General features: G+C 39.0%; 1 protein-coding gene across 2 annotated transcripts in view; it reads right to left on the bottom strand.

Moving 5' to 3' along the window:
• Positions 1 to 13,729, bottom strand: part of DMGDH (dimethylglycine dehydrogenase) — a gene marked incomplete at its 5' end in the record, with an annotated part of 192,342 nt that overhangs the window by 132,014 nt on the left and 46,599 nt on the right. The window lies entirely within an intron of this gene.

Raw genomic sequence — 13,729 nt, 5'->3', positions numbered from 1 at the left:
GGCATTCCCAGCAGGAGTGTCAAGTGCAAAGGCCCTGAGGCAGAAATTGATTTGGTGAAATTAATTTTAACTTTTTAATTTGAAAAAAATTCGTCTCTCTAGCTTTGCGAAGGATGCACTAGAGGGAGCAGGAGTTAAGGCTGATTATTTTTAATCAGTCAGGATCTGGTCTGAAAAAGGAACCTATGCTAGGTAGTTCAATTGAAGGAATTTAACCTGGGGAATGGGTTACAAACATGTCAGAAAAGCTAAAAGAGAAAACAGAGGAAGGTGAGGCAACCCAGAGATTAGGAATGGCAGAAAGCCACTATTATCGCTAGGGCTGAAACAACACAGAAGAGGTGGTGTTATGATGCCAAAGAGCCAAAGTCTCCAAGTAGAAGTTGGAACCTTGGACCACAGTAGGAGCTAGAAATACACAGGCGACTCAGCCACGCTGCTAATGCCACAGGAACGGGGAGAGAGGGAGAAATCACTTGGGTTCTCCTCTGCCAACTCCCATTTGGCTGTGCTTAACCAGAAGCCAGAAAGAAACAAGGGAGCTGGGAACTGTAGTTTGCGGGGACGGAGGTGGGGTGGTCAGTTCCCTGAGATACAAAGCAAGGAAGGGCAGGGAAGGGGTCGGAGAGCAAATCTAAAATCTAAGTACTAAGTAACTGGCACACAACCAACCAGTTAATCATCCCAGAATTCCAGAAACAATCATTCAGTTATTACGGCCAGTTAATTCATCCTCCGAAAGTCTCTTTTCTATCCCAAAGCCACTTCCTCAGTTCAAGCTTCACTTGGGCAGCAGAAATGGTTTTATAACTTGTCTCCTTGCCTCCACTCTCTCCCACTCTAAAATGCCCTCTGCGTGGTGTAGACCTCCAGAATTCATTTTTAAATAGAGTTGATTGTGTCCCAGTCTTTGCCTACAGCTACTAGTAAAATCCAGTTCCCAGTGGTTAGCCTCAGGACCTTTCACATCTGGCTCCAGCATAGCTTTCCCCCACATCTTCCTTTAAACACACTGTGTTTTAGCCACAAAAGAACTCAAGGTTTCCCAAACCTGACATGTTCTTTCATGCTCACAGCTTTTGCTCACACTAGTTGGAATTCTCTTTTTGAAATCCTTTCTTCCTCCTGAAATCCTTTAAATCCTTGTTCAGCAGCCCCCGGTAAAATGTATTATTCCCTATACTATATTCCAACAGCAAGTTGTTCATACTGCAAATAGAGTTTACTTACCACACTTATACTGGTAATGTAGAGTACTCTTTACATTATATTCATATATACATTTCAGAGAGGAAGGGAGAAGGGGCGAGAGATAGAAACATCAGTGATGAGAAAGAACCATTGATCTGCTGCTTCCTGCATGCCCCCACTAGTGATTCAGCCCAAAACTCAGGCATGTGCCCTAACTGGTGATCGAACCATGACCTCCTGGTTCATAGGTCGCGGGTCAACCACTAAGCCATACAGGCTGGGCAACATTATATTCTAATTTGTTTTAGAGTACAAGTGATCTCCTAGACAGGGGTCTACCACCTGTGTTTGTGAAAAAGTTTTAATGGCACACAGCCATGTTCATTTGTTTACTTACTGTCTATGGCTGACTTTGCACTTCAAAGGCAGAGTTAAGTAGTGGGACAGAGATTGTATAGTCCCCAAAACCCCAGACATTTGCTCTCTGGTCCTTTAAAGAAAAAAAGTGTGCCAACTCCTATTCTTTATAGTTCCTTAAAAAAATTCCTAGAACTTAGTCTAATATCTGGTACATAGTAGCTGCTCTATAAATGTTAACTGAATTGTTTAGAAAGATACAAATATGCAAGTTCAAAAATAATAGAAAAACAAAAGACCCCGAATAGCCACAGAAATCTCGATAAAGAAGAACAAAGTGGGAGGAATCACACTGCCTGATATCAAACTATACTGTAAGGTCATAGTCATCAAAACAGTCTGGTACAGGCATAAAAACAACTTAAAGATCAATGAAACAGAATTGGGAGCCCAGAAATAAACCCGTGCCTTTATGGTCAATTAATATTTGACTAAGGAGTCAAGAATGTAAAATGGGGTAAAGATAGTCTATTCAAAAAATGGTGTTGGAGCCCTAGCTGGTTTGGCAGGCCTGGGTTGTGGGCTCGATCCCCAGTAGGGGGCATGCAGGAGGCAGCCAATCAATATCTCTCTCTCTCCCTTCCTCTCTAAAATCAATAAAAATATATTTTTTTAAAATGGTGTTGGAAAAACTGGACAGATACATCCAAAAAAATGAAACTAGATCACCTTTTTATACCATGGACAAAAATAAACTCCAAATGAATTAAAGACTTAAATGTTATGCTCAAACCCATAAAACTCCTAGAAGTAAAATCTCTGACATCTCTCAGAGCATATTTTTTCTGATATATCTCCACAGGCAAGCAAAGCAAAAGAAAAAAATAAACAAACGGGACTACATCAAACTAAAAAGTTTTTGCACAGCAAAGGAAACCATCAACCAAATGAAAAGACAACCCATGAATGAAATAACATATTCGACAAAGATATATCTGATAAGGAGCTAATATCCAAAACTTATAAAGAACTTATAAAACTCAACACACAAAAAAATCCAATTAAAAAATGAGCAAAAGACCTGAATAGACAGTTCTCCAAGGGGAACATACAGATGGCTAATAGACATATGAAAAAAAGTTCAACGTCACTAATCATCAGAGAAATGTAAATTAGAACCACAATGAGATATCACCTGATACCCATCAAAGTGGCTAACATCAATAAATCAACAAACAACACGTGTTGGCAAGGATGTGGGGAAAAAGGAATCTTTGTGCACTGTTGATGGGAATGCAACTTTGTACAGCCACTGTGGAAAGCAGTATGGAGTTTTCTCAAAAAATTAAAAATGGAACTGCCCTATGACCCAGCAATTCCACTTCTGGAAATATACTGGAAGAAACCCAAAACACTAATTTGAAAGAATATATGCACCCCTATGTTCACTGCAGTGTTATTTACAATAGCCAAGATTTGGAAGCAGCCCAAGTGCCCATCAGTACATGAGTGGATATAAAAGTTGTGGTACATTTACACAATAGAATACTATTTGACCATAAAAAAAGAAGGAAATTTTACCTTGTGTGACTGTATGGATGGATCTGGAGAATATTATGCTAAGTGAAATAAGCCAGTCAGAGAACATGATTTCACTTATATGTGGAATCTAATGAATAAAATAAACTATCAAACAAAATAGAAACACACTCATAGATACACAAAAGAAGAATAGACAGACAGCTGTCAGAGGGGAAGGGGGTTGGAGGTTGGGTGGAAAAGGTGAAGGCTTTAGAAAAAGACTCCCAAACACAGACAACAGTATGGTAATTACCAGAAGGAAAAGGGGGTGGTGGGAGGTAGAAGCGGGTATGGGGGATAACTGGTAATGGAAGACTTGCCTTGGGTTGGTGAATACATAATACAATATACAGATGATGTATTATAGAACTGTACTCCTGAAACCTATATAATTTTATTAACCAAAATTCAACTTTAAAAATCTCATGCAAAAAAAAAAAAAAAAGAATAGAAAAATCCAGAAATAAAAGAAAGTCATATTTAAGAATGACACAAAAGCCAGGGGGAAAGGGAATATGTCTTTATGTATGTAAAGAATTTACATTTTTTCCCAGCTTTATTGACATACAATTAACACATAACATTGTGTAAGTTTAAGGTGTACAATGTAATGATTTGATATACAGACTGGATAGGACAAAAGTAGGTTTACAGTTGTGAGTACACAAAACAGTTTATTCTTATATTACTAATTAATTACTAGAGGCTCAGTGCACGAAATTCGTGCACGGGTAGGATCCCTAGGCCTGGCTGGCAATCAGGGCCAATCGGGCCTTCCTTCCAGCTGCCAGCTGGGGCCTCCCTTCCCTGGCTGCTGGCTGCCAGCTGTGGCCTTCCTTTGTTCTGTGCCACCCCCTGGTGGTCAGCGCATGTCAGAGTGAGCTATAGGTCTCCTGGTCAAACTCTGTGGGGACAATTTGCATATTAGGCTTATATATAGAGAGAGATTGTATTATTTTCCATATGAGCAACTGTAAACCTCCTTTTGCCCCATCCTGTATATATTTCAAAATGTTTACCACAATAAGGTTAGTTAAAATATTCCTCACCTCACATAATTACTTTTTGTTGTTGTTTATGTAATGGTGAGAACATTTAAGATCTACTCTCTTAGCAACTTTCAAGAGAAATGTTCATGGTTGCTTTTGAAACAAACAAACAAAAAAACACCACAAACAAATGATTTTCTAACTGCAGGTGAAGAAGTTTGGGTTAGCCTAAGGAAGAATGTATCAAAAAAATAAAAAAACTTATGAACCCTTCTGCTTCCGTAGAATAGAATACCTGGAGTTTTAGATTAGGGCAAGCATCCTATGTTGGATGTGACTTAAATTGGGTCAGGCTTATGACTAAACTAAAAAGCACCTTGAGAGTCCCTCTAGCTCATGAACCTCTGATTGAATGAATCTGTTTCTGTGATACAGTCCTGGGAGTTCCCTGGTACATGTGCAAGGACAACTGAATCCTTCACTGCATGAACCTAAAAATAATTCAATTCAAAGTGTTGTGGTTGTTTTACACACTGAAGTTAATTTTGCCTACATGCAAAATTGATTGGTGAAAGATTTTACTGTGGTGTAACAAATAAAGCAAAGTGTTGACTTGTGTTCTGTGTGGTGTTATTGAGTGCAACATATGGATTTATTAAGACTTAAAAAAGAATTCTTAATTATTATTACAATCAAGAATTCAAAACATCCAACATAAAAAACACATAGAATTCTGGAGGAATTTACCTACAGCCAAATCCTTCACAGTGAAGTAGAACTCTATCCACTGAAAAAATTATTAAAATGTGATCAGTAAGCTGTGGGGAAGAAAGCTCTGTGCATAAATGGTTCTTCTTCATAGATAAATAGCTTCTGCAAAGATTTTTTTCTTGTTATTGCTGTTAATATATTGTTTAAATGTACTATAAGCAACAATTATCATTCATTGCTTGTGGGAATGCAAAATGGTACAGCCACTTTGGAAGGCAGTTCAGCAGTTTCTTATAAATCTAAGCATTCTCTTAACCATATGATTCAGCAATCATACTCCTTGGTATTTAGCCAAGTTAGTTGAAAATTACGTACATACAAAAACTTACATACAAATGCTTACAGCGGGTTTATTTATATCCCCAAAGTTGGAAACAAACAAGATATTCTTCAATAGGTAAAAAAATAAACCATGGGATATCCATACAATTGAATATTATTCAACCATAAAAATAAGCTCTCAAGCCACAAAAAAACACGGAGGAACCTTAAATGCATGCTGCCCAGTCAAAGAAGCCAGTCTGAAAAAAGAAAACCATGGAGACAATAAAGAAATCAGCGGTTATCAGAGGTTATGGTGGAAGGAGGAATAAATAGATAAACTCAGAGAATTTTTTAGGGCAGTGAAACTATTCTGTATGATACTGTAATGGTGCATATATGTCCTCATTTGTCAAAACCCACAGTCTGTACAACAGAAAGAGTGAACCCACTGTAGACTTTAGTTAATAATAATGTAGCAATATTGGTTCACCAATTAAAAACAAATGTACCATATTAATGCAAGATGTTAATAACAGGGGAAACTGAGAGGAGAGTGGATAAAGGAGATGTGGAGAATCTCTGTACTTTTTGTTCAATTTTTCTGTAAATGTAAAACTGTTCTAAAATTAAGTCTATTAATTTTTAATATAAAAATAAATAAATGTTAAGAATTAAATTATTCAAATAAAAAATATGTGCGGCTGATAAATAAAAAATCTTGAATGTTATTAGTAATACAAATACAAATGACAATGAAGTACTATTTCTCCTATTAACTTTCAAAGGAATTTTCAACTATTTTAAGTACAATGAGACCTGTACTTTTGTACACAATTGGTAGAAAGGAAAAACCATGACAGTCTTCCTGGAAAGCAATTTGGCAAGAATCTCAAACACATTTATTTCCCTTGCCTCAATAGTTCTAGGAATCTATATTTTAAAAGTCTGTATGTGAGAGAAAGATTTTATAATAATGTAAAACTTGGAACAACAAAGGAATGATTAAGTAAGTTTTTGCATGCTCATATGATGACATATTACATAACCAATAGAAGTTATGCTTAAAGAATATTTAATAATGGAAAATGTCACATAATTATTAGTCCCATAGGTTTCTTTTTTACGTATTTTTTTCTTTATTGATTAAGATATTACATATGTGTCCTTATTCTCCCAATGCTCCCCCACCCCCCACTCATGCCCTCACCCCCCTGTTGTCTGTGTCCATTGGTTAGGCTTATATGCATGTATACAAGTCCTTTGGTTGATCTCTCCCCTTTACCCCCACCCTCCCCTACCTTCCCTCTGAGGTTTGAGGGTCTGAACGATGCTTCTCTGTCTCTGGATCTGTTTTTGTTCATCAGTTTATGTTGTTCATTATATTCCACTAGAGGCCTGGTGCATGAAATTCGTGCACGGGGAGGGGGGAAGGGGTGTCCCTCAGCCCAGCCTGCACCTTCTCCAATCTGGGACCCCTCGAGGGATGTCCGACTGTCCATTTAGGCCCAATCTGGGATCAGGCCTAAATGGGCAGTCGGACATCCCTCTCACAATCCAGGACTGCTTGCTCCCAACTGCTCGCCTGCCTGCCTTCCTGATTGCCCCTAACCACTTCTGCCTGCCAGCCTGATCACCCCCTAACCACTCCCCTGCCAGCCTGTTTGCCCCTAACTGTCCTCCCCTGCAGGCCTGGTCACCCCTAACTGCCCTCCCCTCCAGGCCTGGTCCCCCCAACTGCTCTCCCCTGCAGGCCTGAGTCCTCCCCAACTGCCCTTCCCTGCAGGCCCAGTTGCCCCCAATTTCCCTCCTCTGCCAGCCTGGTCACCCCTAACTACCCTCCCCTGCAGGCTTGATCTCCCTTAACTGCCTTCCCTTGCAGGCCTGATCCTTCCCAACTGCCCTACCCTGCTGGCCATCTTGTGGTGGCCATCTTGTGTCCACGTGGGGGCAGCCATCTTTGACCACATGGGGGCAGCCATCTTGTGTGTTGGAGTGATGGTCAATTTGCATATTACTCTTTTATTAGATAGGATAAATGAGTGAGAGCATGTGATATTTATCTTTCTCTGACTGGCTTATTTGCAACAGCATGGATGGAACTGGAGAGCATTATGCTAAGTGAAATAATCCCATAGTTTTTATATGGGAATATCCTTATTGATATTTCAGTTATGTTGTTTAAAAATTAAAATAATGCCAATAAGTGAATTAAACCTCAATAATGTTCTGTAACATGCTTTTTTCACCTAGTAATATATTATGGAATTTCTTGTATAAAAGTATATATGTATATACATTTATGAAGTATGAAGTGCTTCACACAATAAAATACTACGAAATTGTTTAAAAAAGATGAAAGATAGATGTATAAATCTACATCTACCTTTCATCTTTTAAAAACAATACATCTTTTTAAAACAGTTTCTTAGTGTTTCATTGTGTGGAAGCACTTCATAGTTCATAAATCCATCAATATTTTTATTTACAGTATTTCATTGGATGACTGTAACAAAACACTATCATAGAAAATCCTGTTTTCAGGGACCTGTTGGTTGATTTTGTGTGTCAGTTTGTCCATCTGTATGCATACAAAGTTTTACAGAAGCCTATATACGAAAATATTAATAATAGTAGTGGGATTAGGGGTAATTTAAATTGTCTTTTTTTATAACCAGTTGTATTTCCCCAAATATTATATAAAATATTATATTACTTTTATATTAAAAGAAAAACTTTATGAGTTCTCTTTACCTGGTTGATTTAAAAGTTCCAGGCATTAAGCATCAGCTGTAGCATCAAGGTCATTAAGGAAGGTGCTCTGTTGGTGTAGCTCCAGCTGGCAGTCAGGCTCGGCTCTTCCTTGTGCTTTACCAAGCCTGGCATCCTCTCAGACTGTTCTTCCTCTCGGGTGTCCCTTCCCACACCAGTTCTGCTTCTCCAAACCTCCCCCCTCCTTCAAAGCCCAAATCAACTCCTACCTCCTCCAGGGAGCCTGTTAGGATTATTCTAACCTGAATAGCACTTATATAAACAATTAAATACTAATTGTTTTCTGGTTTCTTGTCTCTTCATTCCAACCAGACCATAAGCACCCTGAGGATAAACTCTTGATCCTACCTATTTGGACTCTTCACAGTGCCTCGTAATATAGTGGACACCTAATAAATACCTATTTGTTCTTAAATAAGATAATAAAGATGAAAACATCCAGCACAATGCCCACCACATATTAGATAATTAATAAATATTTGTTTTATCTGGAAGGATAATTTCTCAACTCAAAATTAACAAGACAGGGAAGGAATATTCAACCACTCCATGGCAGAGAGGGCAAGAGCAAGAACACTAAGAGTTACAGCTCTCCTACCTGTGATGGCTAATTACAGGTCACATCATGAAGGAAAATGAACACACAGTCCAGGGCACATACCCAGTACGGGGGTCAATGTTTCCCTTCCTCTCTAAAATCAATTTTAAAATTTTTTTAAAAAATTAAAAGAAAAGATGTTTGAGGTTAATTCAATCTTCACACAAAACATATCTTCAAACTACTTTACATTAAAAAGGACATCTTTGATCATTTTAATCAGGTTGTTTTATTTTGCCAACACAGTATTTGATTTACTGTGTACATCTCTGCATTTTACCTGTTCTTTCCATATGCACTATCTGCCTTCCAAGCAGATAGCTAAAACTTAATTTTTAAAAAAGATTTAAAAAATATTGTTCATGACTTTTGGGTTGACTTTTCAACAATTCCAGCAGATTCTACCTATTTGGCATAATGTTAAGGACATTTCTGCCCAATTCATATGTTTTTCCAACTGCTAAAAGACCATGAGCAGGAATCAAGGCTATTTATTCTGGACCTAGACAAGGCTTAAAAGGCACATCCCAGAGGAAAGCAAGGCATTTATTCAGATTCATTCTAAAATATTATCTCCCCCGGTGCTCTCATCTCTATTCAATTTCTTCATTACTACCCATACAGAAATGACTCACAAATTTATATCTCCAGTCCAAGTCTCTGTCTTCTCAGACTTCAAACTTAACTATACAACTGGCAACTTACCTTATCCTCTTGAGATTCTCAAAAGTGCCCAACCTTAATGAATTCATGCTTTTACCACTACCCATACTCACCAATACTCCTAACCTGGTTTCCTTCCACAGTGGCTCACCTCAGTGAACTAGTATTCCATTGAACAAGCCTGAAAGCCAGAAGTCATCCATGACACCCCCTCTCCCTCACCTCCATGGCCAAACCATTCCCCAACTCTGTCAAAATTATTGGTTTCCCTCTATCTTCTCCACCGTTTTAGCCAAGCTTTGTCTATTTTAGTAACTCCTACTCAGTCTACCTGTATCCTTTAAAACCCAGTGAAACCTATTCACCATATTACAGAAAAAGCAAAAATTTTAATACGTATTATATTCTTTGACCCTCTGCTATTACAGGGCCTTTGCTTATACTGTTTTCTTGACTTGAATCACTCTTCCCTCCTTGATAACTTCAATTCCCTCACATTTCAGCTCAAGCATCATTTCACAGTGAAGCTTTCTTTGGCTTTTATGAGCAGGTCAAACCCCCCTGTCTCCTAGCACTTTGTTCATCTCCTTCAAAGAGTTCCTTAAGTTGTTATCTCACTAATCTAAGCCATAAAGGCATGAATTTTTCTAATTGCTTTCTCCCTACTGTATCCACGCACCTAGCATACTGTCTGACACATAATCGTTGCTCAAGAGGTATTTATGGGGTAAATACATAAACTAAAGTATAAATAATCAACATAAAATCCTTTCCCAAGAATAAGTTTTTATGACAACTACAAACCAGAAGGAGAATAAAACATTTCCTTGAATAAAAGAACATATGGGGAAAAAATGTCTAGCACACAATAGGTAAGCAATGTTGTAAAAAGTCACCTGTTTTAAAACTTTCATAGGACCAATATCTGCATTCTGTTCCTCTGTGTATTTATGGAGAGCAGGAACAAAGCAATGCATTTTGCTTCCAGGATGCTAATTATGAAATGTTTTTGTCTGTGTTTCTGCTCCTTGAACATTCTTCACTTTGTATAAATTCACACAAAATATAACAGGCCAAATGAAAAAAAAGAGTTGCAAGGATTTCTGTTTTGCAAGTTGGGCAGGATGCCTAGATGGGACAAAATTTAGGTCTTCCTATTAAATGGATACACAGCTGTCTAGTCTTAAGCCTCAGATAAAAAGTATCTACTACAAAGGGAATCATCTCTAAATATGGAGCAGAGAATTCAGGATTTCAAGTTTAGCTTCCTCCGTGTGAAAGACATTCAAAGGGATCAAAGGTGAAGTGTTTAATCTTGAGTTCAGTTAAGGACACATTCCAATAAGGAAAAGCTGTGGGGCTTATAATTGTTTTATAAAATAGTGTGAAGAGAATTGTTTGGCTCTCATTTGCACATGACAAACTCACGATTCATTTCTTTAAATATGAAGCCTGAAATCACCCCATCTAAAATTATGTTTTCTACCAACATCACTTAGTAACTACACATTGGAATGAGCACTGGCCTGGAGGCTACACCCACAGATCTGAGATGATGACATGCTCTTCCATTTACAAGAACTCTGCTCAGGAGACTTGGGTTCTTGTCCCATTTCTCTGGCACTAATTAGCTCTGTGGCTCTCACACAGTCTCAGATCTTCACGTGTAAAATGAAAAGGTTGGATTTGTTAAGTTTTTTAAGCCCCTTCCAGTTCTAAATCCTTTGATTCATGCCTAAATCACTGCCAGGAGCCTGGATTGTCGCTAACTTCGTCTGTGGAGTCCCAAGTGCATTGGATGCAGGGATTCCTGCTCTTTGTAAAGGTTGGTTCCTAAAAGGAATTTATAGCACCATCGAAAAGTGAGCAGAGGAGAAACCTTTCCTTTCCTCAGAGGGGCATAAGCAGCCGCCAATCTGGGCTGACTGGAGGGGTGGGGTGGGAAAAGAAGTAGGGAGGGCAAGGCCGCCATGATGATGAGGCAGTTTTGCCCCCCAAATGGCACTGGCCAGACTTCCCTTCACTACTGCTGGGATCTCAGCGGGCAGGCCACTGACCTCACTTTCTGCAACAGTGATTCACGGGACTCAACCCAATATCATAAACTCTTCCATACCAACCTTGTCATGGAGCAGCCCTCCGTGCATTTTTTTTAATTGTTGGTTTAGTTTAGTTTAGTTTTCAATTACGGTTTACAAGCAGTATTATTTTGTATTAGTTTCAGGTGTACAACATATACTTGGTTGGACAATCATATACTTTACAAAGTGTTCTTCCCTGACACCATACATAGTTATTACAGTTGTATTGCCTATATTCCCTATGCTGTACTTGAAATCCCTAGGATGAAATTGTAACTACCACTTAGTACATCTTACTAGTAATCCCTTCACTATTTTACCCATCCCCCAATCTCCCTTCCCTCTGGTCTGTGTCTATTTTGTTTGTTTATTTTATTCTTTAGGATCTAAAGAACAAAATGGTATTTGTCTTTCTCTGACTAATTTATTTCACTTAGCATAATATGCTCTAGGCCCCTCCATGCTGTTGCAAATGCTAAGATTTCATTCTTTTTTATGGCCCAGTAGTATTCCATCATATACACTGAGTGGCCAGATTATTATACGTTCAGAGATCATAATAATCTGGCCACTCAGTGTATATCCTATATAATAAAAGGCAAATATGCAAATTGTTCCCTCGACCAGGAGTTCGATCAGCAAGCAGGCTGGCTAACCACCCATGTCCCCTCCCCCTGGCCAGGCTGGCAGGACCCACCCATGCACGAATTCATGCACCAGGCCTCTAATATATATATATATATATATATATATATATATATATATACACACACACACACATATATATATGTATATATATATATACACATATATATATACACATATATGTGTATATATATATATATACACACATATATATATATATATATATATATATATATATATATATAGAGAGAGAGAGAGAGAGAGAGAGAGGCATATATTAGAGGCCTGTTGCATGAATTCATGCATGGGTGGGGTCCGGCCAGCCTGGCCAGGGGGAGGGGACATGGGTGGTTAGCCGGCCTGCTTGAACTCCTGGTCAAGGGAACAATTTGCATATTTGTGTGTGTGTGTGTGTGTGTATATATATATATATATATATATACTGAGTGGCCAGATTATTATGCGTTCAGAGATCATAATAATCTGGCCACTCAGTGTATATGTAGCACTACATTTTTATCCATCTGTCTACTGATGAGCACTTGGGTTGCTTCCATGTCTTGGCTATTGCAAATAATGCTGTAATGAATATAGTGGTGGATATATTCTTTTGAATTAATGCTTTGGGTTTCCTCGGATATATACCCAGAAGTGAAATCTCTGGGTTTCTGATTTTGAGGAAAATGCTTTTAGTTGTTCCCCTGTTGAGTATTATGTTAGCTGTGGGTTTGTCATATATGGCCTTTATTATGTTGAGGTATGTTCCCTTTATTCCCCCTTTGCTGAGAGCTTTTATCATAAACTAGAGGCCCGGTGCACGAAATTCATGCATGGGGGGGCGGTGTCCCTCAGCCCAGCCTGCACTAATCTGGGACCCCTCAAGGGATGTCCGGACATCCCTCTCACAATCCAGGACAGCTGGCTCACAACTGCTCGCCTGCCTGCCTTCCTGATTGCCCCTAAACACTTCTGCCTGCCAGCCTGATCACCCCCTAACCACTCCCCTGCCAGCCTGATTGATGCCTAACTGCTCCCCTGCCGGCCTGTTTGCCCCTAACTGCCCTCCCCTACAGGCCTTGTCACCCCTAACTGCCCTCTCCTGCAGGCCTGGTTCCCCCCTAACTGCTCTCCCCTGCGGGCCTGGGTCCCTCCCAACTGCCCTCCCCTGCTGGCCTGATCGCCCACAACTGCCCTCCGTTGCAGGCCTGGTCCCTCCCAACTGCCCTCCCCTGCTGGCCATCTTGTGGTGGCCATCTTGTGTCCACATGGGGGCAGCCGTCTTTGACCACATGGGGGCAGCCATCTTGTGTGTTGGAGTGATGGTCAATTTGCATATTACTCTTTTATTAGATAGGATGGGTACTGGATTTTGTCAAATGCTTGATATGATCATATGATTTGTATTCTTTACTTTATGTAATGTATCATGTTAATTGATTTGCAGATATTGTACCAACCTTGCATCCCAGAAATAAAACCCACTTGATCAATGTATTGCTGAATTCAGTTTGCTAATATTTTGTTGAGGATTTTTACATCAATGTTCATCAGAGATACTGACCTATAATTTTTTCCTCTGTAGTGTCTTTATCTGGTTTTGGAAACAGTATAATCCTGGCCTCCTGAAACAGGTTTGGGAATCTTCCCTCCTCTTAAATTATTTGTAGTTTGAGAAGGATGGGTTTTAGTTCTTCTTTGAATGTTAGATAAAATTCACCTGTGAAGCCATCTAGCCCATAGCTTTTGTTTCTTGAAAGTTTTTTGATTACTGCTTCAATTTCATTAATTGTAATTAGTCTGTTCAGATTTTCTTCTTGATT

This window comes from Cnephaeus nilssonii (genome assembly GCF_951640355.1).
Source record: "Cnephaeus nilssonii genome assembly, chromosome: 2".
NCBI classification, from domain to species: domain Eukaryota; kingdom Metazoa; phylum Chordata; class Mammalia; order Chiroptera; family Vespertilionidae; genus Cnephaeus; species Cnephaeus nilssonii.
Note: the sequence above shows the minus strand (reverse complement) of the source record. Positions and strands in the feature narration are given on the sequence as shown.